The sequence below is a fragment of the Scyliorhinus torazame genome, chromosome 1 (assembly GCF_047496885.1).
Source record: "Scyliorhinus torazame isolate Kashiwa2021f chromosome 1, sScyTor2.1, whole genome shotgun sequence".
Lineage (NCBI taxonomy): Eukaryota > Metazoa > Chordata > Chondrichthyes > Carcharhiniformes > Scyliorhinidae > Scyliorhinus > Scyliorhinus torazame.
The window spans coordinates 44,559,380-44,585,284 of NC_092707.1; the positions used below are offsets into that span (position 1 = coordinate 44,559,380).

A 25,905-nucleotide genomic window follows, 5' to 3' on the forward strand; every position below is an offset into this window, starting at 1 on the left:
ACCCTGTCCACCTCCAACGGTCGGGGGAATGCCCCCTCCCTCAGCAGCTTTTTGAACATACCCGCTACGTATGCCCCAGCGTCTGCTCCCTCAGCCCCCTCCAGGAGCCCAATATTTCTTACGTTCTGCCGGCGGGACCGGTTCTCAAGGTCCTCCACCTTCTCTAGGAGCCTTTTCTGCTGTTTCCGAAGCATCCCCTCCTCCAGCTCCACTGCTGTTTGATGCTCCTCAAGTGTCTTCTCAACCTTCTGAATCGCCCGATCCTGGGCGTCCAATCTACTCTCTAGCCGATCGATCGATTCTTTAATAGGGTCCAAACATTCCCGCTTCTGCCTGGCAGAACCATCCTGGATGGCCTGCATTACCGGATCCGTTGGTCGCTGCGCTGCCACCCCAGGGGTCCGGTCCTCGGCCATACTATCTCCCGCTGCAGCTTCAACACAGCTCATGGCTAACTTCTTATTTCTGCCTTTTCGTGTGCTTTTGGTCCTTTTCTCCATACACCAATAGGGGGAAACGGTGCCCAATTGCCTCAGCCTTCGAATTTGCTGTTTAAAACCGGAAAAAAGTCCGGGGGAAAGGTCCAAAAGTCCGACCAGAGCGGGAGCCACCAAATGTGAGACTTACTCCTTCATAGCCGCCACCAGAAGTCCCCTGCTATTTCCAATATTAATAGGACATCCCGTATGGAGTTAGGAAGACAGAGTCTGCACTATTTAAAAAAATCAGGAGCATTATTCCATTCCATGAGCACAGTATTATTACTGCTGCAACATGCGACGGACCTCCAGGTTTGATTCAATGACGGGGTAATTTACGAGACGGAATGAATTTATTTCACTTAATCTAACTGTTTAACAACAACAGCAAAACAACTTTAATTTACGTTGTGCCTATTACATAATGCATCATCCCAAGGTGCGTATTGAAACAAAATATGACACCGAGCCACAAAGGAGGTACGTCAGATTACCTAACTCTTTGGTCAAAAGTATGGGATTTTCCACCCTTACCATTGATGGGGTTTCCCGTCCGCAATGGGTGACCCCTCCCCCCACCCCGGGTGGGTTCCCCAGCAGTGGGGCGGGCGAGCCTCACAAAAGGCCGCAGACATTGGCGGGACCAGAAGATCCGACCAGCGATCAATGGTGTGCCGCTTTGGCCGCCAGAAAACATGGCATGGGGCGGGGGCTGGAAAAACCCACCCTTAAGAGTCAGATCTGAAGAAGTGTCTTAAAAATGAAAGCGAGGTTGGGAGGGAGTTCTCAAACTCAGGGCTGACGCAACTGAAGGCACCGTCACCACTGCTGCAGCAATTAGAATTGGAAATGCACAAGAGACCAGAGTTAGAAGCATGCAGTTATTACAGAAGGTAATTGGTGGAGATCACAGAGATAGGGAGGAACTGGGCCATGAAATAATTTCCCACTTCCCACCATGACCAACTTGTCTCCCAATCTCGTAATCTCATTCAGAAAACAATTAGAAATGGAAATGGTACAAATGCTGCCAATGTGGGAAGATAATGATGCAGGCAACTGTTGAAGAGATAGGCATGTTGGCATGGGTACATATGGAGATAATGAATGGAATGGGATGGAGGATGTGGACAATTGAAGAGAATGTTCTGGGTTAAGGGTTAAACATAGGAATGAGTATGTAAGAGAACATATGAGAGTAATCTTTTTTAGGCGAAATCAAGGGAGAGGACAGGTAAAGGCAGGTGAGGGGGGGGAACAGTAGAGGACGAAAGGTAGGGTGACTGGTAAGAGAATGGGTAAACAGAATCCAGAGGTAATCATGTCGGGAGGTGTGCCACTGCCATTTGACCCTGCAGCAGATAGCTGTCTGAGGTGAGTAATTTATGCTTTTTTGATTGAATCAACCTGGTATCTTGAGAGATTAAAACTCTCACAGGAGCTTGCAAGAAAATGACGAAAACTGACGAGCAGTCTGATGTCCCAGTGCAATTGCATTAGACAGTGAGGAGACCGAAGAAAAACAGTCAGAATGTAAACAGTGTCTGTAGCTTAGTCTCATTAAGCTAATTCACGAATAAATTATCATACTCAACAGCCTCATTTTTACTCCCAGTTAACAGGTCTTCGATGAGACTGGTAATTACAGGAATATTTCTGTACAGTGACACTCGATTGAGAGGGGATGAGAGGGAATGGAGGCAGTGTGTGTATATATAAGTGACATATCCTGGACAGTGGGGAAGAGGTAAGTATGACTGGAGGAGGTGGTGGTGGTTTTATTCAGCTTTGCAGTACTTGAAGCTCTGTGAACAAAAAACAAAAATGACCTCTGGTATGGTGTACAGTTTAAATGTAACCTCCGACCTGACCCAGTAGAGGGAAACAAAACTTTTTTTTTTCACTTTTACCTTCCAGGTTCCGCTTGCGATTTCTTGCAGTCGTTTTTCCCACACTGGACAATTTATGTTGGTAGGGGTGTTGGTGGGTGCGGATTGCTGGAGGAGGTGTGCAAAAGTGGTGTGCAGGAAGTGCTCTATCCGCAGGCATGGGAGGGGAAGCATCATTAAGCTGGTAACTTCTGCCAAAACAATTTACTAATTAATTTCCACTTGATCGACAATTCCTTGTTTGCCCAGGCAGATCCTCTGGATACCAGTGAACAAGCATCAGCTCCATAAATAGCTGTAGGCAGTTGCTTGAATGGGAGACAGGGGATGTATGTAACTGCGTCTGAGGGCCCATTCAGATTGTGAAGGCGATGATTGCTTGCAAAAATATTTCCTTCACACAAACCCCTGTTTGATCGTTTCATTTTATGTTCTCGGTATAATTTTAATGGTGAGTTCTGGCGGGTTTTTTACGTCCACCCATTCCACGAAATGCTGTTTGTGGCTGAACTGTTGCACTTCAGGGAGGGTCACTTTTGTTTTTATTAACACAAGGACAGAAAGGCAGAGTAAAAGAGAAAGGAATCCAGATCGGAATGTCTTCTGTTTGTTGTTCGTGATCATCTCCACCCTGCTCAAGTTACACCTTTCCGGCACTCCCATAATATATTTATATCTGTAACCCAACCAGCTTCTTCTCCTTCATTAAACTGCCTTTGTTTATCGACCCAGCTTATCTATGTGACCACTCTGCTTTACCTGATGTTGTACATCAATCTATTCATTTATCTATCCTATCAGCCTATTTGATCTACCTGCCTCGTGCATCACCTTTCTGACTATTCTCTCACGAATCTAACTTTTCTGTTTTATCTAAGTTATCACTCACTCTGTCTTTATCCCAAATAACTTCCCAGGCTTATCCATCGACCCATTTTATTTAAGTTAGCCTATCTTATCTATCTCTTATCCAAATTATCTCTCTGCATGACATTACATGTCAAACTTATCTAGGTTATCAGTCTGCCTAACTCTATTTATTTCTACCTACTATAAATTATAAATCTACTATTTTGACTCATCCTTTGAGAGTACCAGTAATCAGTTTATCTAATATCAACCCATCTTCCTGATCATCTATCAGTGATCTACATGTTGCTGTACCTTATCTAAGTTACTCACCTGTCTATCTGTATTTTACCTCATCTTCTTGCTGTTAATCTACGGTGCAATCTGTCTGAATGACAGTTTGCCTATGTATTTATTAGCTGACTGATTTCCTGTTAACGCACAGTATATTTGAATTTATTTCACCGCCTGTCCATCATCTTTCTGCATCTCTATTAATTCATGTTTCATCCATCTATTCAGCAGGAGGCACTGCTCTATAAACAAACACGAAGGGAGTGCTGACAGAGGAAATAAATATTAGGGAGCAACTGATTAGCATTTGATCTCAGCTGGGCTCTGTGAGTGGTGCTGTGGAATGCCTGGCTGTCTTTAACGCTGAATAATTTGATTAGATCAGAGGCTTGCCTGCTGCTCATGCAGCGATAACCCGAACAGTGTTACTGAGGCTCTTTCAGATGCTAAAATATATCACTTAATCAACTCCACCATTTCAATTTAGCACAGTTGTTGCATTGCATGGATGATAAGGTTTTAAGGACCCCACAGATTGCCAGCAACTCTGTAAAGGTCCACTTTCCCTGGCTTGACAGTTTTGCCTGCCAGTTTGAGTTGAACCCTGATTCACCAGCCTCAATGATCACCACAAGCGATCTGAGACTGAGACTATCTCGGCACTGCCCACCCCTACCCTCCCACTGTGGATGCTAGAACCATCTTTAATCCGGTTTAATCCAGTTCACAATAAGAGTCTTCCAAAGGGCATTGTATGTATCAAGCTGCTTTGCAAACAACTTCGATCAGAGAGCTCGAGAAAGAGATAGAGAGAGAGAGAGAGACCTTGGTGCTTGCATCCCTGGGCACGTTGCAATTCTGTATACACAAAGAATCATTGAATCATAGAAACCCTACAGTGCACAGTGAAGCCATTCGGTCCATTGAGTATGCACCGACCAGCTGAAAGAGCACCCTACCTGCCCTTTCCCCATAACCCCGCCTATCCGTAGGACACTAAGGGATAATTTAGTATGGCCAATCCACCTAACCTGCAGATGTTTGAACTGTGGGAGGAAACCAGAGGACGCGGAGGAAACTCATGCAGACACGGGGAGAGTTCACACAGTCACCCTAGGCTGAATTGAACCCGGGTCCCTGTGAGGCAGCAGTGCTACCCACTGTGCCACCGTGCCTCCCTGCAAGCACAGTAGTGTCATTTTCAACCCACATCACAAATAGAAGCAAAAAAAGCATGTGGGTACATAGGGAAAAGAGGATGCCAACGTCTATGTCAGCACTGGGCTGCTTGGACAGCATCTTTATGTGCTTCCACAATATATCTTTGCTACTGGTGGAAAGCAACACAAAAGCCAATTTTCCTCTGCTGGTGCACAGGTTTAACAACTGGTTCGAATCCACACTCAAATTTCCTGGGTCCGCTCACTTGCATTATTACTCACAGATCCAGGGGCAGCCTTGGCAGTGCAGCGATGGGAGCAGAGAATTTATATGTGTATTAAATCGAAAGGAATAGTAGCAATGAATGGGAAATGTTAGAATGGGAGAAATCATTCAGAAAGTCTCAGATGGTAGCAGACTTCTCCAAGATTGGAAGGGCAGGGAATTAAGAAGTGAAACAGAATGAAGAAATTAGAAATCAAACGTGAAGTTTCGAGGTTCTATCACTGGTTGTGCCAGATCTTTGGTGCATGTTAGTAATAACGGCGGGGCTGATGACAGTGATTATGAAGTCAGGGTCACTAGCCCCTGAAGCAGAGCTCAGGTGACCATGGGAACAGGAGAGCACCAATGTAGACTGGTTGGACAAACACTTCCATTCTCTGGACTTCATCCCACTTGATTTAGAAGCTGTTCGGACCGAAAGCCCTCACGCTCGATTATCCCTCATACCCTCCATGCCAATTCAGTATCAACTCAATGCCATCTCATAACCCCACACATGCCTCATGGCCCCTGATACCCTCCATTTCACCTCCATAGCCTCTGACCCTGTTTCACCATGGACAGACCTTTTTCTTTTAATAAATTTAGAGTACCCAATTCATTTTTCCAATTAAGGGGCAATTTTTGCATGGTCAATCCACCTAGCCTGCACATCTTTGGGTTGTGGGGGTGAAACCCACACAAACACGGGGAGAATGTTCAAACTCCACATGGACAGTGACCCAGAGCCAGGATCGAATCTGGGACCTCGGCGCCATGAGACAGCAGTGCTACTCACTGCGCCACTGTGCTTCCCGTCCATGGACAGACCTCAGGAGCCAAATAGAAGTTAAATAAATTCAACTTCTAACAATCTAATACAGCTCTCACTCCTGCAAATTTGATCATGTTATGATCCGGGAACAGACCCTCTAATTCTTTGGTGTGGTCTGGTTAGGGACCTTGTTTAAAGTAGACAAAGATTGAGATCCAAGACACTTGTTAATAAAATAAAGTCGCAAGATTCCACAACAAACAAAATAGAAAGATAAAATAATATTTATCTTATACTCTCATGTTCAGTGTTAACATGAGTTACATGCAGGCTCATAGGCAAACTGTGGTCGAACACATTACATTGCATAATAAATGAAAATGCAACCAAGACAGAGTCCATGGATTTCTCAGGAATCCATCCAGATATTAGTAAATGCTGTGAGTCCATCAATCCCTTTCAGTCTCTGTTTCTCTCATGAGGGATTCTAATCATCACATTCAAAGAGCTAGCCTTGGAATTCTCTCCATAAATTTCTCCAACTCGGACTGGCACCATGACAGCCCACATTGTAGAGTTTTTAAAAAAATTTTAGAGCACTCAATTAATTTTTCCAATTTAGGGGCAATTTAGTGTGGCCAATTCACCTACCCTGCACATCTTTGGGTTGTGGGGGCGAAACCCATGCAAACACGGGGAGAATGTGTAAACTCCACACAGACAGTGACGCAGAGCTGGGATCGAACCTGGGACCTCAGTGCCATGAGGCTGCAGCGCTACCACTGCACCACCGTGCTGCCCCTACCTTGTAGAGTTTTAATCTCATCCTCTGAGATTTTGTTCCCCAGGATTCCCAAGTTTGCACTCCAGCACCAACTCACAACTCTTTCAGCTGAGCAGAAGAGTACCACTACAAATGGTCATCTTTGCCTGAATGACCTGCAGTATGGAATAACCAACTGCCTGCTGCCTTCTCATCTCCAGGGCTTCTCCTGAGCTCTCAATGTTAAAAGCCTGCAGCACTTTTATACTTGGCGCCTTTTTCTTTGCACCTCCTCCCAATAGCTCCTTCCCTGGTTCTTTTTCTTACTCGAGGACATCTTTCTGTTCCCTCTTCCTGGCTTCCTTTCTTGGGTTCTCTCTTTGGAACCTTTCTCTTTCCCCTCTCCCTTTCCCCTGTCAGGGACTCTTCTTGATCTGGTGCTCGGCTCCTCGATCCTGTGGTCAGGGATTTGGTGCATTTTCTTTTCATACAGGTGAAATGGACCCTGTTCTCTGCCCGAAGAACTCCTAACAAGTGAATGCACATACGCTGCCCACTGCCGGTCCACCTATAAGTGGAAACTTCCAGGACCTGCTGAGACCTGTAGTGCCCAGACCCCACTCAATGATAAGCTAAGTCGGGATTCCTGACAATAATCAAAAAACTCCCATTCCTAAAATCCATTCAAAGCTTTTAAACCTTTTTGAATGGTTAATCTCTTGCAAAACAAGCTGCTATTCAGACCTCACATCAAAGACAGTGAATCCTGCAATAACCTCTTTAAACTGTTAATCAAGCTATGAACTCAGAACCCCCTGCTGAGATAATTGTGCATTTTGAAACTCATGTGAATCACATCCTGCTCCCTTGTACCTATCAGCATAAAAGTAGATGTGTTGGAAGTGGGGGTAGGCTTCTGGGGCGAGATTCTCCGACCCCCCCGCCGGGTCGGAGAATCGCCGGGGGCTGGCGTGAATCCCGCCCCCGCCGGTTGCCGAATTCTCCGGCACCGGATATTCGGCAGGGGGGGCGAGAATCTCGGCGCGCCGGTTGGCGGGCCCCCCCTCGCGATTCTCCGGCCCGCTGCTAAAATGCCTATCCCGCCGGCGTGGATTAAACCACCTACCTTACCGGCGGGACAAGGTGGCGCGGGCGGGCTCTGGGGTCCTGGGGGCACTCTATTCCTTCCGCCTTCACCACGGTCTCCACCATGGCGGAGGCAGAAGAGACTCCCTCCACTGCGCATGCGCAGGAATGCAGTCAGTGGCCGCTAACGCTCCCGCGCATGCGCTGCCCGGAGATGTCATTTCCGCGCCAGCTGCCGGGGCACCAAAGGCCTTTTCCGCCAGCTGGCGGGACGGAAATTGGTCCAGCGCGGGCCTAGCCCCTTAAGGTTGGGGCTCGGCCCCCCAAGATGTGGAGCATTCCGCACCTTTGAGGCAGCGCGATGCCCGACTGATTTGCGTCGTTTTGGGCACCAGTTTGCGGACATAGGCCCAATACCGGAGAATTTGTCCCCTGCATCTAGCTGCAACCCACCATTTTTAAAGGTCTGAGGAGTCTGTCCAAATCTTTTTTTTTTACATAGAATTTACAGTGCAGAGGAAGCCATTCAGCCCATTGAGTCTGCACCGGCCCTTGGAAAGAGCACCCAACTAACCTACTCACCCTGTCCCTGGAACCCCGTAACTCCACCTAACCATTTTGGACATTCAGGGCAATTTATCATGGCCAATCCACCTAACCTGCACGTCTTTGGACTGTGGGAGGAAACCAAAGCATCTGGAGGAAACCCATGCAGACACGAGGAGAACGTGCAGACTCCACACAGACAGTAACCCAAGCTGGGAATCAAACCCGGGGCCCTAGCGCTGTGAAGCAACAGTGCTAACCCACTGTGCTACCGTGCCTCCCCAAATTCAAAATCTATGCGAATTCAGCACTGAGTTCCCATCTATCTATTTAAGTACCTGTTACAAGTGGCTTTTAAATTTGATTAATGTTCCAAATCATGTATATTTCATTGCTAAAGACAATCTCAAAGTAAGCTTGCCAGTATTGCTAATGCTGGTGATCAGGAAGACCATTTTATTATGGATCTGCCCATTGACCAGCCTTTGTAAACCTTATAAGTTCACTTTGAGGTTTCTGCCAATTGATTGAAGCCCATGCCTCTGAGGCCTGAGGCATGATCATGCTAGTAAAGTCAACACATAAAAGGTCCCAATAAATCTCTTCTCCTGCGATCCAGCAGAGCTCAATTCACTGCAGCCCCCTCATGTCCCACAGCAGGACCACCAAGTAAGAGTGCGACATCTGGGGAGAAGTCTTCCCAAATTTCCTCTCAATTGCTATACTACCTGCAGCCTCAACTATCCAAGTCTTGGTGAATCCTTGTTTCCAATGCTTTGATCGCTTTAATTAGAAAACCTTCTTTTGACAGAATAAATACTTCATCCCACATACTTTTCCTAATTGACCATGTAACCTGGGGGTGTGATGCTAATGACAAATTCCATTTGTTAAAGGCCCACAGTTAAACCAGACTATTAGTTGGATTCCTAGCCCAAAAATGATTTTGCCATTCTATCAGGTACTAAGTACATAAGAACATAAGAACTAGGAGCAGGAGTAGGCCATCCTGCTCCTCGAGCATGCTCCACCATTCAATAAAATCTGGCTGATCATTTTGTGGATTCAGCTCCACTTACCCACCTGCTCACCATAACCCTCAATTCTGGCCTTCTTCACATACCTAATTTTCTTCAATCCATTAGTGTCCAAAAGGTTAGGTGGGGTTTCTGGATTACGGGGATGGGGTGGAGACATGGGCTTAAGCAAGGTGCTCTTTCCAAAGGCAGGTGCAGACTCGATGGCCGAATCGTTCCTTCTGCACTGTAAATTCTATGATCTATGATCTTTGGTGTTTTGCCTTCAGATCTGTGCTCTATAGCTCTGGAATTTCCTCCCTAAAACCTTCTGCCTCTCTACCGCACTCTCTCCTCCTCGAAGGTGGTCCTGAAGACCTAGCTCGCTGACCAAGCATTTGACCACCTAACCTAATGGGTGAGATCTTCTGGCTGTTCACCCCGCATGATCGCCCGGTCCCGCCGATGGTGCACCCCCACCATGGGTTTTCGGGTGTTGTGGGGTAGATTCACTGGGACATTCCATTGGCAGCGGTGGGACCAGAAGATCCTGCCACTGGCCAACAGCAGGCCACCTCCTGCCACTGGGAAACAGGCTGCAGGGAGGCCAGAGAATCTCGCCCCATATCGCCAAAACTCATTTGAATGTTTGTTTGAGAACGCCCCTGTGAAGTGTAAATTTTACTACATAAAATCTGCTCTGTAAATTCTATTGTCTGGATGGTAGATAAATCTCAAATCAAACCATTTATTGGCATCAACAAACTTTTCATTCATATGTCAACAATCATAGCATACATGCCAAATTGTTGGTTTAAACTATATATGTGGCCCATGGCTCCATGATATGTAGCTGTGCAGCCCACAAAACAAAACCTGGAGAGCCCTGCCTTACGGGATGCTCACAGCAGTTCAATGATCATCACATTTGGGATTGCATGGAGCGGCCTGCATGGTGACTGGGAAATGCTTGTTAAATAAAAGCTCCCTCCTTTTTCTTTCTCAGCTCCTATCCATTCCCTTCCCCAGGTCATACTGCAAATTATGCTTATTGTAAAATCACAGTGAATACATTTGTCAGTCACCAACACTTTTGAGTGTAAGGTAACACACTGCTGCCTCAGCAACAAGGATCTTACATGTGACAGTGTTAACTGTCATCCTCATCCATTTGCAGGAAAACAGATGACAGAGGGGCTACATCTGACTGAGAAACTCAATGAACCTTCCTCTTTGTACCCACTGAATAATCCCCCCACTGTTCCAGCTGCCGATCCTGTGCTTTGCCAGGGGATCAAACTCTCACCGAACAGCTTCACTTCAAAGTGGCAATAAACCTCAGTCCCTCTTATCCCTGAGTCAAAAGGATGTGGTTTTCGGGCAGCACGGTGGCACAGTGGGTTAGCCTTGTTGCCTCATGGCGCCGAGGTCCCAGGTTCAATCCCGACTCTGGATCACTGTCCGTGTGGAGTTCGCACATTCTCCCCGTGTTTGGGTGGATTTCACCCCCACAACCCAAAGATGTGCAGGCTAGGTGGATTGGCCACGCTAAATTGCCCCTTAATTGGAAAAAGTGAATTGGGTACTCTTAAATTTATGAAACAAAAAAGAATGTGGTTTTCGGTTCCACTCCATGACTTGAGCTAATATGGCAATGCAGTGCAAGTAGCATTGGAAATACTGTCCCTTGGCTGAGATGTTCAAATGAAGTCTGCGATGGCTCACATAAATATTCGATACCTCAATAGGCACCGTGTGATGAATAAATATGGGGATAACCCAACACCAAAGCCTCCTCCATCACCAAAATCGTACGGCACCTTGCTGTGGGCAAAATGGCTGCTGCATTTTCTACAAGAACTCAGTCACAATGCTTCAAACAAATTCACTGTTGGAGACATTCCTGAGCAATGCATCATTGCTGCAAAAATTAAAGATGTTCTTCCACTCTTTCCCTGCAATTTTTAACAAATAGTTTCAGCTTTATGGGTATAAACAAAACAAGACCACAATGGAAATAAAATAATATAATTCTGACAGAATCATCTCCAGAATATATCACCGCTTAGTGCCTTTGATAAGCAGAACCACTTAATTTGGGGTAAAAAAAATTACCTCCTTTATTGATATGTTAAAACTCAGAGCTGTCAAGCTTGGCTGTGCTACATCTGAGTGAGTGTTGGGTGCAGTTGTTTTTAACTTGTTAGACACACACTAGATTGCAATCATAAATAAATGATTTGCTGTCTCTTCATATTCTGGTTTGTTGCTTTTAAAGGAAATATGTCATAAAAAATCGCACATCTCCAAAGGCAGAATAACTGTTAAATTATCATAATCTTACCTTTCCATTCGCTCCATAATAGACAGCTAAATTTGATTTTCCGTACTGAGGCATGCATGTTGGCTAGTCCCTGGGGGCTGCCATGTTTTTTTTAAACAGCTCCTACACGTCCTTATTGGATTAACCTGTAAAAGTTAAAAAGCTTTCCTTTTTGATTAGCTGCCCCAATTAAACCTGCTCTCAGCACCAACGGCCAAGTCCCACAACCCTCATTGCCTTTCCAACTTTTCTTGCCGTCTAATTTTTCCGCCTTCAGTGTTAAAGGAGTGAACACATTGCAGCTATTTGACACCATGGGCACAGCATAGAAGATAAAAACCGTACTCTTATGACCCTGTTTTATTGTTTGTTCATTCTGGGAAGCGAGCCTCTGGTACTTTAGGTAAATGTGGGCACTTTTCATGAGAATCTACATGTCCAGTGGGTTTTTCAAGCCACTTGACCACAGATATCATAGCAAGGTCCAATCTCACCAACTCTCCACAAACACACTTTCTTCAGGATCAGCAACATGAATTGGGCGGAATTCTCCACTACCCGGCGGGGCAGGGAGTCCCGGCGCCGAGGAGTGGCGTGAACCACTCCGGTGTCGGGCCGCCCCAAAGGTGCGGAATCCTCCGCACCTTCAGGGTCTAGGCCCGCCCCGGAGTGGTTTGTGCCCTACCGGCTAGCGGGGAAGGGGCTTGGCGCCACGCCAACCGGCGCCGAAGGTCCTCCGCCGGCCGGCGCGAGTTGGCGCATGCGCGGGAGTGCCAGCGTGTGCTGGCGCCATCCCGGCGCATGCACGGGAGGGTTCGTCTCCGCATTGGCCATGGCGGAGGACCACAGCGGCCGATGCGGAGGAATAGAGTGCCCCCACAGCACAGGCCCGTCCACAGATCGGTGGGCCCCGATCTCGAGCCAGGCCACTGTGGGGGCGCCCCCCCGAGAACCCCGGAGGCCGCCCACGGAGCTGGGTCCTGCCGGTAGGGACCAACCTTGATTTACGCCAGCGGGATCCTCGTTAAACGGGCGGGACTTGGGCTCATTGCGGCCCGGAGAATTTGGGCGGTCCCAGGACCCATTGAGTTGTGCCGGTCCCCGCCATTCTCTGAGGCGGGTGGCGCGATTCACGCCGACCCCCGCCGATTCTCCGACCCGGTGGGGGTTGGAGAATCCTGCCCAATGCTTTTAATGCAGTGAAAAATTCCAAGGTGCTTTGAAAGCTGAGTGGAATTATTGGATACCCGAGCAAGAGTTAGGGGAGGTGATTAAAAACTCAGTCAAAAAGGTCAAATTTGATAAAGTTTTTGAAAGTTGCGAGAGCGGTAGCAAGGCTGAGCAATTTTGGAACAGTGGGCTATGAGGATATCTCTTGCCCTGAACTCCAAGAGCATATTTTAGCACCTCTAACACTGCTTGACCACCTTTGCTTTGAACAAATTCATTTGTAAGCCTTTGACAGTTACTCAAGCAAGATACGATGCTAACTCACTGGGACTCGTGAGGACTCTTTCTGAAGGTAGTGTTGTAGGTACGGAGATCATTCCGTATGATCAGCGAACATAATTGTTTGACAAGTTCAATACTTCAGGCCCACCTGATGAGACATTCCTAACAAGCCCTCATTCTTAAAGAACAAACGGAGAATCCAGCCCCATGTCTATTTAGCTGGTATTACAGTTTTACACTGGCTGTGGAGGGAAGAGTCTGGTATTTAAGATGCCACTCTTGAATTTTCCTCATATGATATCAAACTAAGAGAGAGAGACTCCACTCTTGAGAAACACCCTTCCTAAAAAGTTAGTTTGACTTGCTGAGCCTTAAACAGAATAATGGTGGCCAGCTTGCAAATGAATGGGCCCGGGTTTATCTGTGAGTCATGTCACAGTAGGACAAATTGGGGAAAAATAAATCATCTGTTAGTTTACTGGTGTTTCTGTACAATTCTAATTATGTTAATTCAGAGCAGATCATGGACAGACCTTGGAGCTTTCCAATCCAATGGTACTGTGTAGGAGGGGCGTAGGAGAGTGTATGCACATAGGCTCAGAGTCAAAGCAACTGATGTTTTGAGGAGGGATTTTACCTCGTTAAAGAGATGAGAGAGTAGAGATAATGAAGGGAATTATTATTTGAGTTGGGATGTTTGCTTTACTGCTGATGAAAATTCATCGATGGTTTGAAAACTGGTGCCCCCCCCCATTCATGAGACAGTGAAGGAAGTGAAAGAAACTGGCGCAAAATTAGCATTTTAGAAATGCCCAAATGGTCCACTTAAAATCTGACCTTCCGGTCCTAAGCCAACCTAAACTGAGTTGAAGTAAGTGTCACTTGTCAGCACTAACTCGCCGCATCGAGTGAGCAGTACGATTTAACACGATCGGCCTCATTTAGTTTCAGCATCCCTCGTGTTCCTCTGACGGGAGTGCAGAAAGCTTTGGGACAATGTTGTCAAGAGATTACTTTGCAGTATGGGATCATTGTTTCTTTGTTGAGAAAACAATTGGCTCCTTTCTGTCCCACAGTGGAGACAATTCCCTTCAGTGGAAGCTTTCAGTTCTCAGACCTCGATTGTTGCCAAGAGGCTTCTACTTCTCCTTTTGTTTAAAAAAAATAACATTGAGTGTAAAACAGTGGTGTGGCCTGAAGTGCCTGTAAACCTGGTAATTGAATATACACATGTCTGACCTGCAAATAAAATCATCAAAAAAACCCTAATATTTCTGCTCATTGGGGAAATAGACCAATAGTAAGCCACAAAACCTTTCCAAAGAATTCCCAAATCAGATACAGGCGTCGCTGTAGAAACAGAATAAAACTTGCAGTGTACAGTTCAGCAGTAATCCTGTGAATTGATTTTCAGGATGTGGGTGACACTGGCAAGGCTGGCATTTAATGCCCATTTCTTGTTCCCCGGAGGTTCCCCAGAAGTTTCTGGGGAAACTGAAAGGTCTGAAGGTGGATAATTCACCTGGACCGGATGGACTACACCCCAGGGTCCTAAAAGAGATAGCTGAGGAAATTGTGGAGGCACTAGTGATGATCTTTCAGGAATCACTGGAGACAGGAAGGGTCGCAGAGGATTGGAAGGTGGCTCATGTAACACCACGGTTTAAGAAGGGAGGGAGGCAGAAGATGGGAAATTATAGGCCGGTTAGCCTGACTTCGGTCATTGGTAAGATTTTAGAGTCTGTTATTAAAGATGAGATTGCGAAACACTTGGAAGTGCATGGTAAAATAGGACTGAGTCAGCACGGCTTTGTCAAAGGGAGGTCGTGGCTGACAAATTTGTTAGAGTTCTTTGAGGAGGTAACAAGGAAGTTAGACAAAGGAGACCCAGTGGACATGATTTATTTAGATTTGCAGAAGGCCTTTGACAAGGTGCCACATAGGAGACTGTTAAATAAGTTAAGAGCTCGTGGTGTTCAGGGTAAGATCCTGGCATGGATAGAAGATTGGCTGACTGGCAGCAATCTTTTTCAGGATGGCAACCGGTGACTAGTGGTTTGCCTCAGGGGTCTGTGCTGGGACCACAACTTTTTACAATATACATTAATGATTTGGAAGAAGGTACTGAAGGCACTGTTGATAAGTTTGCAGATGATACAAAGATCTGTAGAGGGACAGGTAGTATTGAGGAAGCAAGGGGGCTGCAGAAGGATTTGGACAAGCTAGGAGAGTGGGCAATGAAGTGGCAAATGAAATACAATGTGGAAAACTGTGAGGTTATGCACTTTGGAAGGAGGAATTTAGGCACAGACTATTTTCTAAATGGGGAAATGCTTCGGAAAGCAGAAGCACAAAGAGATTTGGGAGTCCTTGTTCACGATTCTCTTAAGGTTAATGTGCAGGTTCAGTTGGCAGTTAAGAAGGCAAATGCAATGTTAGCATTCATGTCAAGAGGGCTAGAATACAAGACCAGGGATGTACTTCTGAGGCTGTATAACGCTCTGGTCAGACCCCATTTGGAGTATTGTGAGCAGTTTTGGGCCCCATATCTAAGGAAGGATGTGCTGGCCTTGAAAAGGGTCCAGCGGAGGTTCACAAGAATGATCCCTGGAATGAAGAACTTGTCGTATGAGGAACGTTGGAGGACACTGGGTCTGTACTCGTTGGAGTTTAGAAGGATGAGAGGGGATCTTATTGAAACTTACAAGATACTGCGAGGCCTGGATACTGTGGACGTGGAGAGGATGTTTCCACTTGTAGGAAAAACTAGAACCAGAGGACAACACCTTAGACTAAAGGGACGATCTTTTAAAACAGAGATGAGGAGTAATTTCTTCAGCCAGAGGGTGGTGAATCTGTGGAACTCTTTGCCGCAGAAGGCTGTGGAGGCCAATTCACTGAGTGTCTTTAAGACAGAGATAGATAGGTTCTTGATTAATAAGGGGATCAGGGGTTATGGGGAGAAGGCAGGAGAATGGGGATGAGAAAATATCAGCCATGATTGAATGGTGGAGCAGACTCGATGGGCCAAGTGGCCTAATTCTGCTCCAATGTCTAATGGTCTTATGGTCTTATGGAGAGGGTTGTGTGGTGATGGCATTGATCACAGGCAGTCCTGTGGTTGAGGCTGCTGCTGCACTCTTGTGATTCTTTGTAGCAGTTCATTTATATTATGTGCCTGCATGCAATTGCAATGTATGTGCTGGCAGAGCAGGGGCTAACATGGGACTGGAGAATAGTACCACCCACGTCATGATGTATAGAGTCACATAGGGAACAGTCTATAAGCCAGCCTCCATGGAACCATAAAATTCTTACAGCGCAAAAGAAGGCCATTCGGCCCATTGAGTATGCACCGACCCTCTGAAAGAACACCCTGCCTAGGCCCATGCCCTGCTATCCCTCCATAATGCCATAACCCCACCTAACCACATCTTTTGACACTAAGCGTGGTCAGCCCACCTAACCTGCACTTCTTTGGACAGAGGAAGGAAACCTTGGCACCCAGACAGACATGTGAAGAATATGTGAATTCCACACAGTGACTGACCCAAGGTTGAGCCCCTGGCGCTGTGAGTGAACAGTGCTAACCATTGTGCCACAGTCCCACCCATGTCCATGGGGGACCATATGTGGGATCTGTAAATAGTTCAAGATTAACAATAAATGGTTCATGTTTCAACATACAAGTCCTTGAGTGACGCTGAGCCTAAAAAATCTGGTTTGTCCCTAAAACAGTGAGCAAGAATTATTAAAAAAAGAGGTTGTTCTTACACTGTAAAATATGTGGCAGCCCCATGGCTCAGCATATCCATATAGAAGCTGGAAGGCAGTTGCACGTTGAAATAAAAACTTGTAAAAAAGGCAGGTAAGCAGAGCAGTGGAAAAATTACGGGCTAAAGTGAGAAACCTGCAGAGCACAGCTAAAAGTTGAAAAGCAGAACCTGCAGAGTTAGAAAAAAAAGAGACCTGCAGAGGTCAAGAAAGAAGCGTGATGCCTTCAAGTTGAAAAAAAAGGCCTCCTGGAGTGTGGGATATTAAAAAAAAGAGAGAAGTTCCAGTCGTGTTCTTTTGGAGGAAAAATGTTTTAAAAGCTCAAGGAGTTTAAAAATAAAAGGCCACAGTTTCTGGGTAGCCATCAAAGATCCAAAAAGCATTGGAAACAGACAACAAAGAAAACCAACAACTGCAGGCAGCTTGAAGTGACATAAACAGTTACTGCCTTGACAGTCTTTTTTTTTAATTAAAAAAAAATAAATTTAGAGTACCCAATTCATTTTTTCCAATTAAGGGGCAATTTAGCGTGGCCAATCCACCAATCCACCTACCCTGAACATCTTTGGGTTGTGGGGGTGAAACCCACGCAAACACGGGGAGAATGTGCAAACTCCACACGGACAGTGACCCAGAGTCGGGATCGAACCTGGAACTCCAGTGCCGTGAGGCAACAATGCTAATCAATGCACCACCGTGCTTCTGCCTTGACAGTCCTAACGGGGCAACAACATTTAAAGCTGTAACTCAGGAATCTGAGGAAATTCGACATGTCCCCATTGACTCTTACCAACTTTTACAGATGCACCATGGAAAGCATCCTATCGGGCTGCATCACAGCCTGGTATGGCAACTGCTCGCACTCAGTTTATTCTCGCTTCCAGCCTCTTCCATCGGGCAGGAGATACAAAAGTCTGAGAACACGCACTAACAGATTCAAATACAGCTTCTTCTGCGCTGTTACCAAACTCCTGAATGACCTTCTTGTGGACTGAACTGATCTCTCCATGTATCTTCTCCACTGAGTAGTAGCACACTCCGCATGCTCACCCGATGCCTGTGTCTATGTATTTACCTTGTGTATTTATCGTATGTCCAATGCTTTTTCATGTATGGAACAGTCTGTCTGGACTGTACGCAGAACAATACTTTTCACTGTACCGCAGTACACATGACAATAAACCCAAATCCAAATCAAATCTACCCACAAAAAAAAACCAAATGACTATTGACAGAAAATTACAAGAGACCCCAGAGAGAGGACAACTCCCAATAAAGCAGTGAGGACAACAAGAGACTCCAGTGAGTGGGAAACTCCCAATCAAGTGCCAAGGGCAACAAGAGATTCCAGAAAGAGGGCTACGCCCGATAAAGCACCCAATGTAACAAGGGACCCCAGAGGGATTGCACCAAAAGACCGCAGAGTGAGGGAGGCAGAAGAACCCAGAGCAAGGGAGACAATATTCAATTCAACCACAAGATGGTTGCTAACCATGCCAGTGCAATTGAACTGCACACACCAAAGAGCATAGTACAGAAGATAGAAATGGCTGAGAAGCACCCAAAAGGCTCAGAAATAGAGGGCGGGATTCTTCATCGTCTGACACTGAAATCGTGAAACGCGATTGGACGGAGAATCAGTTCCGACGCTGAATTTGTGGTGGGCGCCGATTTCATGCCAAATCACAATTCTCCGTCACCTCGATAGCTGCATCAATGCATTCTAGAACACACGTACAGCAAACTTCCTTGGTATATCATTAACGGCCCTGACCTGGTAGTCTCCAGGATCTCTGTGATTCTCTGCCTCAAATGGACCAAATACCAGATGGCGAGGTTCACTTGTGCTTTTAAAAATCATGAAACAGGTGCCATGGCTGCAGAAGGAACAATAGGGGGGGATGGAAAGTGTCCAACATTGCTATTGTTTGCTGACAGTGCTGCTGGCCGGGGGGGGGCTTGTGTCAGGGCCGCGGGGAGTAGCAGGGGGTGGCCAGGAGGTGTGCCATGGGTCAGGATGGATGGGCATGGAACACCATTGCTGTGGCCTGCAAAGCAGCCATGCACACGCTGCTGACTGCCCATTGCGAACTTTGGGCCACAGGTTATTTGGGTCCCCCCCCCAAGGCACCCCCTAGGTGACCTCTGGCCCCAACCGACCCTCAGCCTTATGGGCGCACTCCAGCGCAATCAGTTCCACCTTGTTGGCTGGGACGGTGTGTGAGGGGAGTGAAGTGTGTATATGTAGCTGCAGCTTGTCAGCCTCTTGAGTGTCAATCACGAATCCGCCAAATCTGCTGCCATTTCTCATTGGAATCGATTGTATTCCATGTGGCGCCAGTGCTAGCTCCTCAACGCTCGCAGAATCGGTCCATGTGCGGCACCAGGTTTGCTATCATGGAAGTCCACGAATCCTGCCCTGGCGTCAACACTTAGTCTCAGGAACGGAAAATCCCACCGAGAGTTTCTTGAAAATGCTGACACAGCTCTCAAACTGCAACAGAAGATGGCAGGGCGAAATGAACAGATGGCTGTGAATGAAGGAAAGCTATCTGAGGTAATGCAAAAGAAGCAAAACATGCAAAATGTAAGTGAATCTGTTCTAGAAGATTTGAAGCACAAGATTCGAGATAAGTCAAGGAGCTGATCCACTGACAGCCAGTGTGAGTTGGCAAGAGGTCAACAAGAAAATAAACAGTTGAAGGAACATTTGCTTGTCCTGCAAGGTCAAAATGCGAAAGGAATGCATAACTATTCAGCAACATGAAGAAATGAAGACTGTCTTAAACGGTGGAATGGAAGCAAAGCAGCAAAAACTTGAGATTTTATTGAATTACGGGAAAACGCAAGATGAAGCTATCGGGCTTCACAAAGAAAAGGAAAACCTGTTGAAAGACCTTCACACGTTACAAGAATCCCTCAGGAAAATGTTTGGATTCCATTGGAAAATTGCGAAGAGAAACAAAATTAATTTAATGTCACTCTGAACAAACTGATGAACAAGCTGGCAGAAAGGATTTATATTCCAGGAGGAAGCCAAAAGCTACAAGGAACAGACTGACGCACTGAAGAAGCAATTGAATGACAAAGAGAAGGCAGTGAACGGAAAAGACATAGAAATCTCCAAGCTGCAGACAGGGAAAGAACATGCAGAATAAAGCACTGGATGTCTCAGACCTGCTGAGAAACATTACGCCGAGTTAAAAGATTCATAAGCTTGCTAAACGATTTGAGAATAAAACAGCAAACAAATATTTGTCTGAGTTTGGGAAACAAGTTGAAATGAAGGTTCCGTTTGCAAAATGTACACGTCCAGCGAGAACATGGCGGACACCACAGAAAATAAAATTTCAGTCCGCTCGAGGAATGAACAGAGGGCACATTCCCTTCGGAAGAAATGGGGAAATTTCTACATTGTATGTAGAAAAACGAGTTGTTAATAAAGAGAAACACAACTTGAACGAGTGCAAAAAGTGAATCCAATGGAACATCCAAGTGCCAGGAACTCAGAGTACTATTACCATTCCTCCAAACGTAACAGACTAATACGCGGAAGACTTGTCAAGCCTCAGGACTGTCTGAATTTGTAAAGACAGAGACTTGAGGTGGGAGGAGATGGGATAAAAAGTAAAGATTGCTTTGTAATTCTCAGTTGCAAGGGAGGAAGAGGTACGATTGAGAGAAAAAGTGGATGTTGTATTATATGCCTGTAGCCCATTGCAATGTAAAGGTGTTCGGCAGAGCAAGGGTTAATGAGGGATTGAAGAATAGGACTGTCCACAGTATGTCCTAAAGAGTTGCATTGTAATAGACACAGAGAGAACACTCTGTAAGACAGCCTGCATGGTGAAACAATTCCATGTATGACAACATCTGGGATCTGTAAATAGTTTAAAATTAAAAATAAATGGTTCATGTTTAAACATACAAGTCTCAAGATCTCATCATTGAGACATCTAAAGAACCCATTATGTAACAGTAGGTGCAAGAGAGCAACTTGCCAGAGGCCAGTTAAGATTCAGTGACATTGCTGTGGGACTGGAGTCACAGGTAAAGGTGACAGGTTTCCCATTTGGGCTGTTATGATGACCTGTCAGCTTCAAGGTAGGTATTTGGTTATGGCTCAGTAATCGCAAGGTTGTGGGTTTAAGTCCCAATTAGAACCATAGAATTCCTACAGTGCAGAAGGAGGCCATTCGGCCCGTCGAGTCTGCACTGACCCTACCTAGAGCCACTCCCCCGCCCTTTCACTAGGCTTATCTCCCCTGAGCTTTAAACACAAAATTGAGGCCAACATTCCATTGCAGTACAAAGTGGATGCTGCACAGTTGGAGGTGTCCACTCTCAGTTGGGATGTTAAACAGATGCCCATCTTCCATCTCATTTGAATGTAAAAACTCCCATGGAATTATTCAGAAGAAGAGCAACGGAGTTCTCCTCTGTTATCCCTGAATTAGCATCACTAAAAAGCAAAGTGGCAGTCAAATTGCTTTGCGGGAATTTGCTATGTGGAATTTAACGGCAACATTTCCTACATTACAAAAGTGACTACACTTCAATTGTCGCTCATTGTCTATCATGTGCTTTTGGACATCTTAATTTAATGAAAGCCAGCATATAAATTCAAGTCTTCCTTATCTCTCACCACAATTAAATGTGGAATAAAACTTCCTATACACTTTAAATAAATTAGTTCATGGGATGTGGGCATTGCTGGTTCGGCCAGTATTTATTGCCCATTCCTAATTGCCCTTGTTCAGAGGCCATTTTAAGAGTCAACCACTTGCTCTGGGTCTGGAGTCACATGTGGGCCAGACCAGATAAAGATGGCAGGTCTCCTTCCCTGAAGGGCATTGGTGAACGGGATGAGGTTTTACAACAAATGGTAATGGTTTTGTGGTCATCACTAGACGTTTTAATTTTAGATTTTTCTTGGCCCGTGAAGCACTCTAAGGTCAGGTGCAGGATAATTGGGTGCAGTGAAAATTTCCCATTGCGCTGTACATCAGAAATCGAAAGTCAGATGCATCACAGTTAAACACAGAATAAAGCTCTCTTTACATTCTTAGTTCAAGACGAGCACCGTTGGATACAGAGTAAAAAACCCTCTGTACTGCTGATGAAAGACGGCATGAGGAGCAGGATTCAGAGCAAGATTCTTCCACCAGTGTCCTAATACTGGGGTAAGATTGTCTCTGCTTTTAATTCTAGCATTCTTTACCATTTTGTTCAAAGCTACAACCATATGCAAGATTCACCATCGTGCCTTAGCTCCAAACTGAAAACAACATCTAATACTGTACCAGTCTGACATTTCCATTTCTCATACTGTCATCTTAATGGCTTTTCTGAGAGGGATTGCTAATTTAATTTCAATTTGTGGCAAATAATAGGCAGGTCTCATGCTGCAAATCCAGACCTACCACGAACTGGATTGAGATTGCTCCACCCCATTTCTCTGTGGGCCTCTCTGCCGGCAGCGGGATTAGGCATTCACCCGATCTGTCTAAAGGCTGAAGCCATGCCCAGCTTCTGGAGGTGAAAAGACACTGTCTAACACATGCCACCACAAAGTAAGCCAATCAAAACTGCGTCTCAATCCATTGAAAAATCCCCGCCATTACAACAATTCACTGATAATTCAATAGAATTTGTTTTTCTATGGGATCCATCAGCATGCAGCAAACTAACTCAAGCTGTTGTGTGTGAGGGGAAGGCGGTAGCTGTGCTGTACATTTTTATATTTAGTTTTGAACCTCTCTCTCTGTAGAAGTGTGAATACTTTGTGTGTGTGAGTGTGTATGTGTTTTTTTTTCTTGCTATGTTAAGGGAGCGAACACTGACAGAGACAAGTGACAGCTCTCTAATTATACCCAGGCTGCGCTGGTGTTCTTGTAGTGGATACGTTGCTCATTTTATTCAGCTCTTCTCATTGAATAATGCATGCCGGTCCCTATCAGTATTCCGCCAGTACCTCGGGGAACCTCAAGGATAACTAGCTGATAACTGATCCCATCTAAATCTTTCCACTTTTATCAGGAACAAGAGGGAAAGAAAATCCACAGGACACATTAACCCATTCTGGAGAAATCGAAGGTGCACCAGTTATTAATATCATGCTTAAAATGGATGCTCATCTTAAATTCTGTTTCTTTTTGTTTCAATATAATGATCCCATATGGATGTGTAATTGAGTCTACTTCAAGACTTTGAGGGACCTGTCTGTGCCCTGCTATGATTCTGGAATGGAATATTTCATTGGATACTTTGGGAGTTGAGAGTCTATTTATAACATAGCATGCTATCTGTTTACGGGTTGACAGTAATGTGCAGATCACAAAGAAGCTGTTCACTGTCATATGGTTTTGGTACCTGTCTGAGATATTAGACAAAGGAATACAGGCTCCTTTGTCACCAACACAACATGTCCTGTTCTTAGACACCCCGTTCTTTTACCCTGTGCTACTGACCCAGTTTAGGGTGCATGGGTAGCTGCCGAGGGGCTGGTTTAGCTCAGTTGGTTGGACAGCTGGTTTGTGATACAGAGTGAGGCCAACAATGTGGGTTCAATTCCCACACTGGCTAATATTATTCAAGAGGGCCCTGCCTTCTCAAACCTGCTCCTTGGCCTGAGGTGTGGTGATCCTCAGGTTAAATCGCCGCCAGTCAGCTCTCCCCCTCAAAGGGAAAAGCAACCTATGGTTACCTGGGACTACGGTGACTTTACTTACTTTATTGGATGAGCACAGGCTCACATCCATTTTTTTGTATTTTCTGAATTAAGCTCCCCTATCATTTGATGTCAGTCACTTGTTCATTATCAGCCATGATTTAATGGCGGAGCAGACTCGATGAACCGAGTGGCCTACTTCTGCTCCTATGTCGTCTTATGGTCTTTATAGTTTCTAAAATAGAGGCAAAGCCGTTATCTGTGCCACCCACCTTTCTAGGAAACTACTTATACATTGCAAATTTCCATTTCTGTCAAATACCAGCAAAGTAAAATGGATTTATTCAATCAAATACAAGATGGCGGGCGACAACTGGGGCTGTGAACGCCTACTGCGGAGACGTGCTAGCTTAAATCTTGGGTAACGTCAAGCCAATGCCAACCCTTCTGTTTCCAATATACCAATGCATTTCTGCTTTCTTCCTCTGTCTGATCCTTGCTGTTTTTTGACAGTATCACCAACAAAATGCATTTGCTTTTCTCAAGCCTATAATCAACAGTCTTATATGCAAAGAGGTGTGCCCTTTCTTACCCTTGGAGTTGTCATGACATCTTGGGCTGGGCAGCACGGTGGCGCAGTGATTAGAATGCGGCACCAAGGTCCCAGGTTCGATCCCGGCTCTGGGTCACTGTCCGTGTGGAGTTTGCACATTCTCCCCGTGTTTGCGTAGGTTTCGCCCCCACAACCCAAAAAGATGTGCAGCGTAGATAGATTGGCTATGCTAAATCACGGTAGCACAGTGGTTAGCACTGTGGCTTCACAGCTCCAGGGTCCCAGGTTCGATTCCCAGCTGCGTCACTGTCTGTGCGGAGTGTGCACATTCTCCCCGTGTCTGCGTGGGTTTCCTCCGGGTGCTCCGGTTTCCCCCCACTAGTCCCGAAAGACGTGCTGTTAGGTAATTTGGACATTCTGAATTCTCCCTAAGTGTACCCTTATAGGCGCCGGAATGTGGCAACTGGGGGGTTTTCACAGTAACTTCATTGCAATGTAAGCCCACTTGTGACAATAAAGATTATTATTATTATTGTTATTACAAACAACACAGAAAGTAAAGAGTCATTGAAAGGGAAATTAAATATTAACAAAAATAAAAGTATAAGGAACTTTGATGCACTGGGATGACTTCCAGTTAATGTCTTTCTGAAATTCAGGTTTTCATTTTGGTACTTTTTCTTTCTAGGTTGAGATGATTTTCTCTGCGAGAGCAAGAAAGAAAGAGAGAGTGAGAGTGAGAGCGAGAGCAAGAGCGTGAGAGGGAGCGAGAGAGCGAGGGAGAGAGATCTAAACACTTCTACTAAGTTCTCTCAGAAAGCATCACACAGAAACCAATCACTGACTGTTGTCAGGCAGAACACTGTCCCTGGCCAAACACTGGTTGCCAGTTAACCAAGAGAGCCAACTCCCTCCAAAGCTAGTTCCAAAGATCCACTTGGTACCGAGGAGTCTGGCTTCTCCTCTCCAAAATATGAGGCCTGGGCATACAGTGTCCTGGCAAATAGATTGTTTCAATTTTGAGTCTTCTGCTTAAAGGCATATCCCGATTCTGGGCCCACAGGCCAAAATAATAAAAGAAAATAAAAGAAATGTGAACAAAGGAAATAAACATTAAGGACTCTTACAGAATGTATATTCCAATTCAATAATTCCGCAGCAAGCTTTGGTGAGTTTAAAATAAAGATTATTTATTCTCACGCACAAACCCCAAATTAACACACACACACACAAATTGGATATAGATAAAGTTGGTGTACCTTTACATATTACAGTTAATTCAGTATCTGATTTCTGGCCTCCCATGTGGAAGGTCAGTTGTTTCTTGAATGGATTTGATGGTTTAAAGTTGAAGTGAAGATTTTGCAAAACAAAGGGGGCTGGATTCTCCGCAACCCGATGCCAAAATCGCAGCCGGCGCTGGGGCTGAGAATCCATTTCCGCGCACGGAATCGGGACCAACGCCGGTTCCCCGATTCTCTGGGCCCCGAAAAGCGGCGTCCTCAGAAAGTACGCCATGCCGCATATCCCCTACTTGCGGCCATTTCTGGAGGCCCGCCCCGCCATTCTCCGCCACCGATGCTGTGGACCACTGATGGTCGGGGTGGGCCGAACGGAGGGCAAGGGGTCCTCATATGGGCCCGGGGTATTTTTGGGCGGGCGGTCAGGATTAGGCGTGCTGCCGATCGGATGCACTATGTTTAAGGACCAGCTCCATGGTCTGAGTCCGCCATGGAGCACGGTGTGGCCGTTGGAGACCACCGCCATGCGCATGCGAGGCCTCTGACCCGGAACTGTGGGGGCCCGTATCCGCAGCAAAAGCTGCTAGTTTCATGCCGGGTCCCTGCTAGCCCCCTGCAGGGTTATGAATATGTGGCCCTTTCATGCCAGTTTTTCTGGTGTGAAAGTCCACAGTTTTTACGACGGCCTGGAGACATGGTCCCAAAAACAGAGAATCCAGCCCAGGGTTCACAGCAGGTTGCAAAGTTTCTTACGGTAGAATGTCTAAGAA

At 45.8% G+C, this 25,905-nt stretch overlaps 1 long non-coding RNA gene across 1 annotated transcript; it reads left to right on the forward strand.

Annotated features, from left to right (window-relative positions):
* The first annotated feature begins 2,100 nt into the window (after positions 1-2,100).
* Positions 2,101-25,344, forward strand: LOC140429405 (uncharacterized). The gene is made up of 4 exons (XR_011949082.1): positions 2,101-2,226; positions 21,741-21,854; positions 22,711-22,767; positions 24,583-25,344. It is a non-coding gene; the product is annotated as an uncharacterized lncRNA (long non-coding RNA).
* Positions 25,345-25,905: the final 561 nt, after the last annotated feature.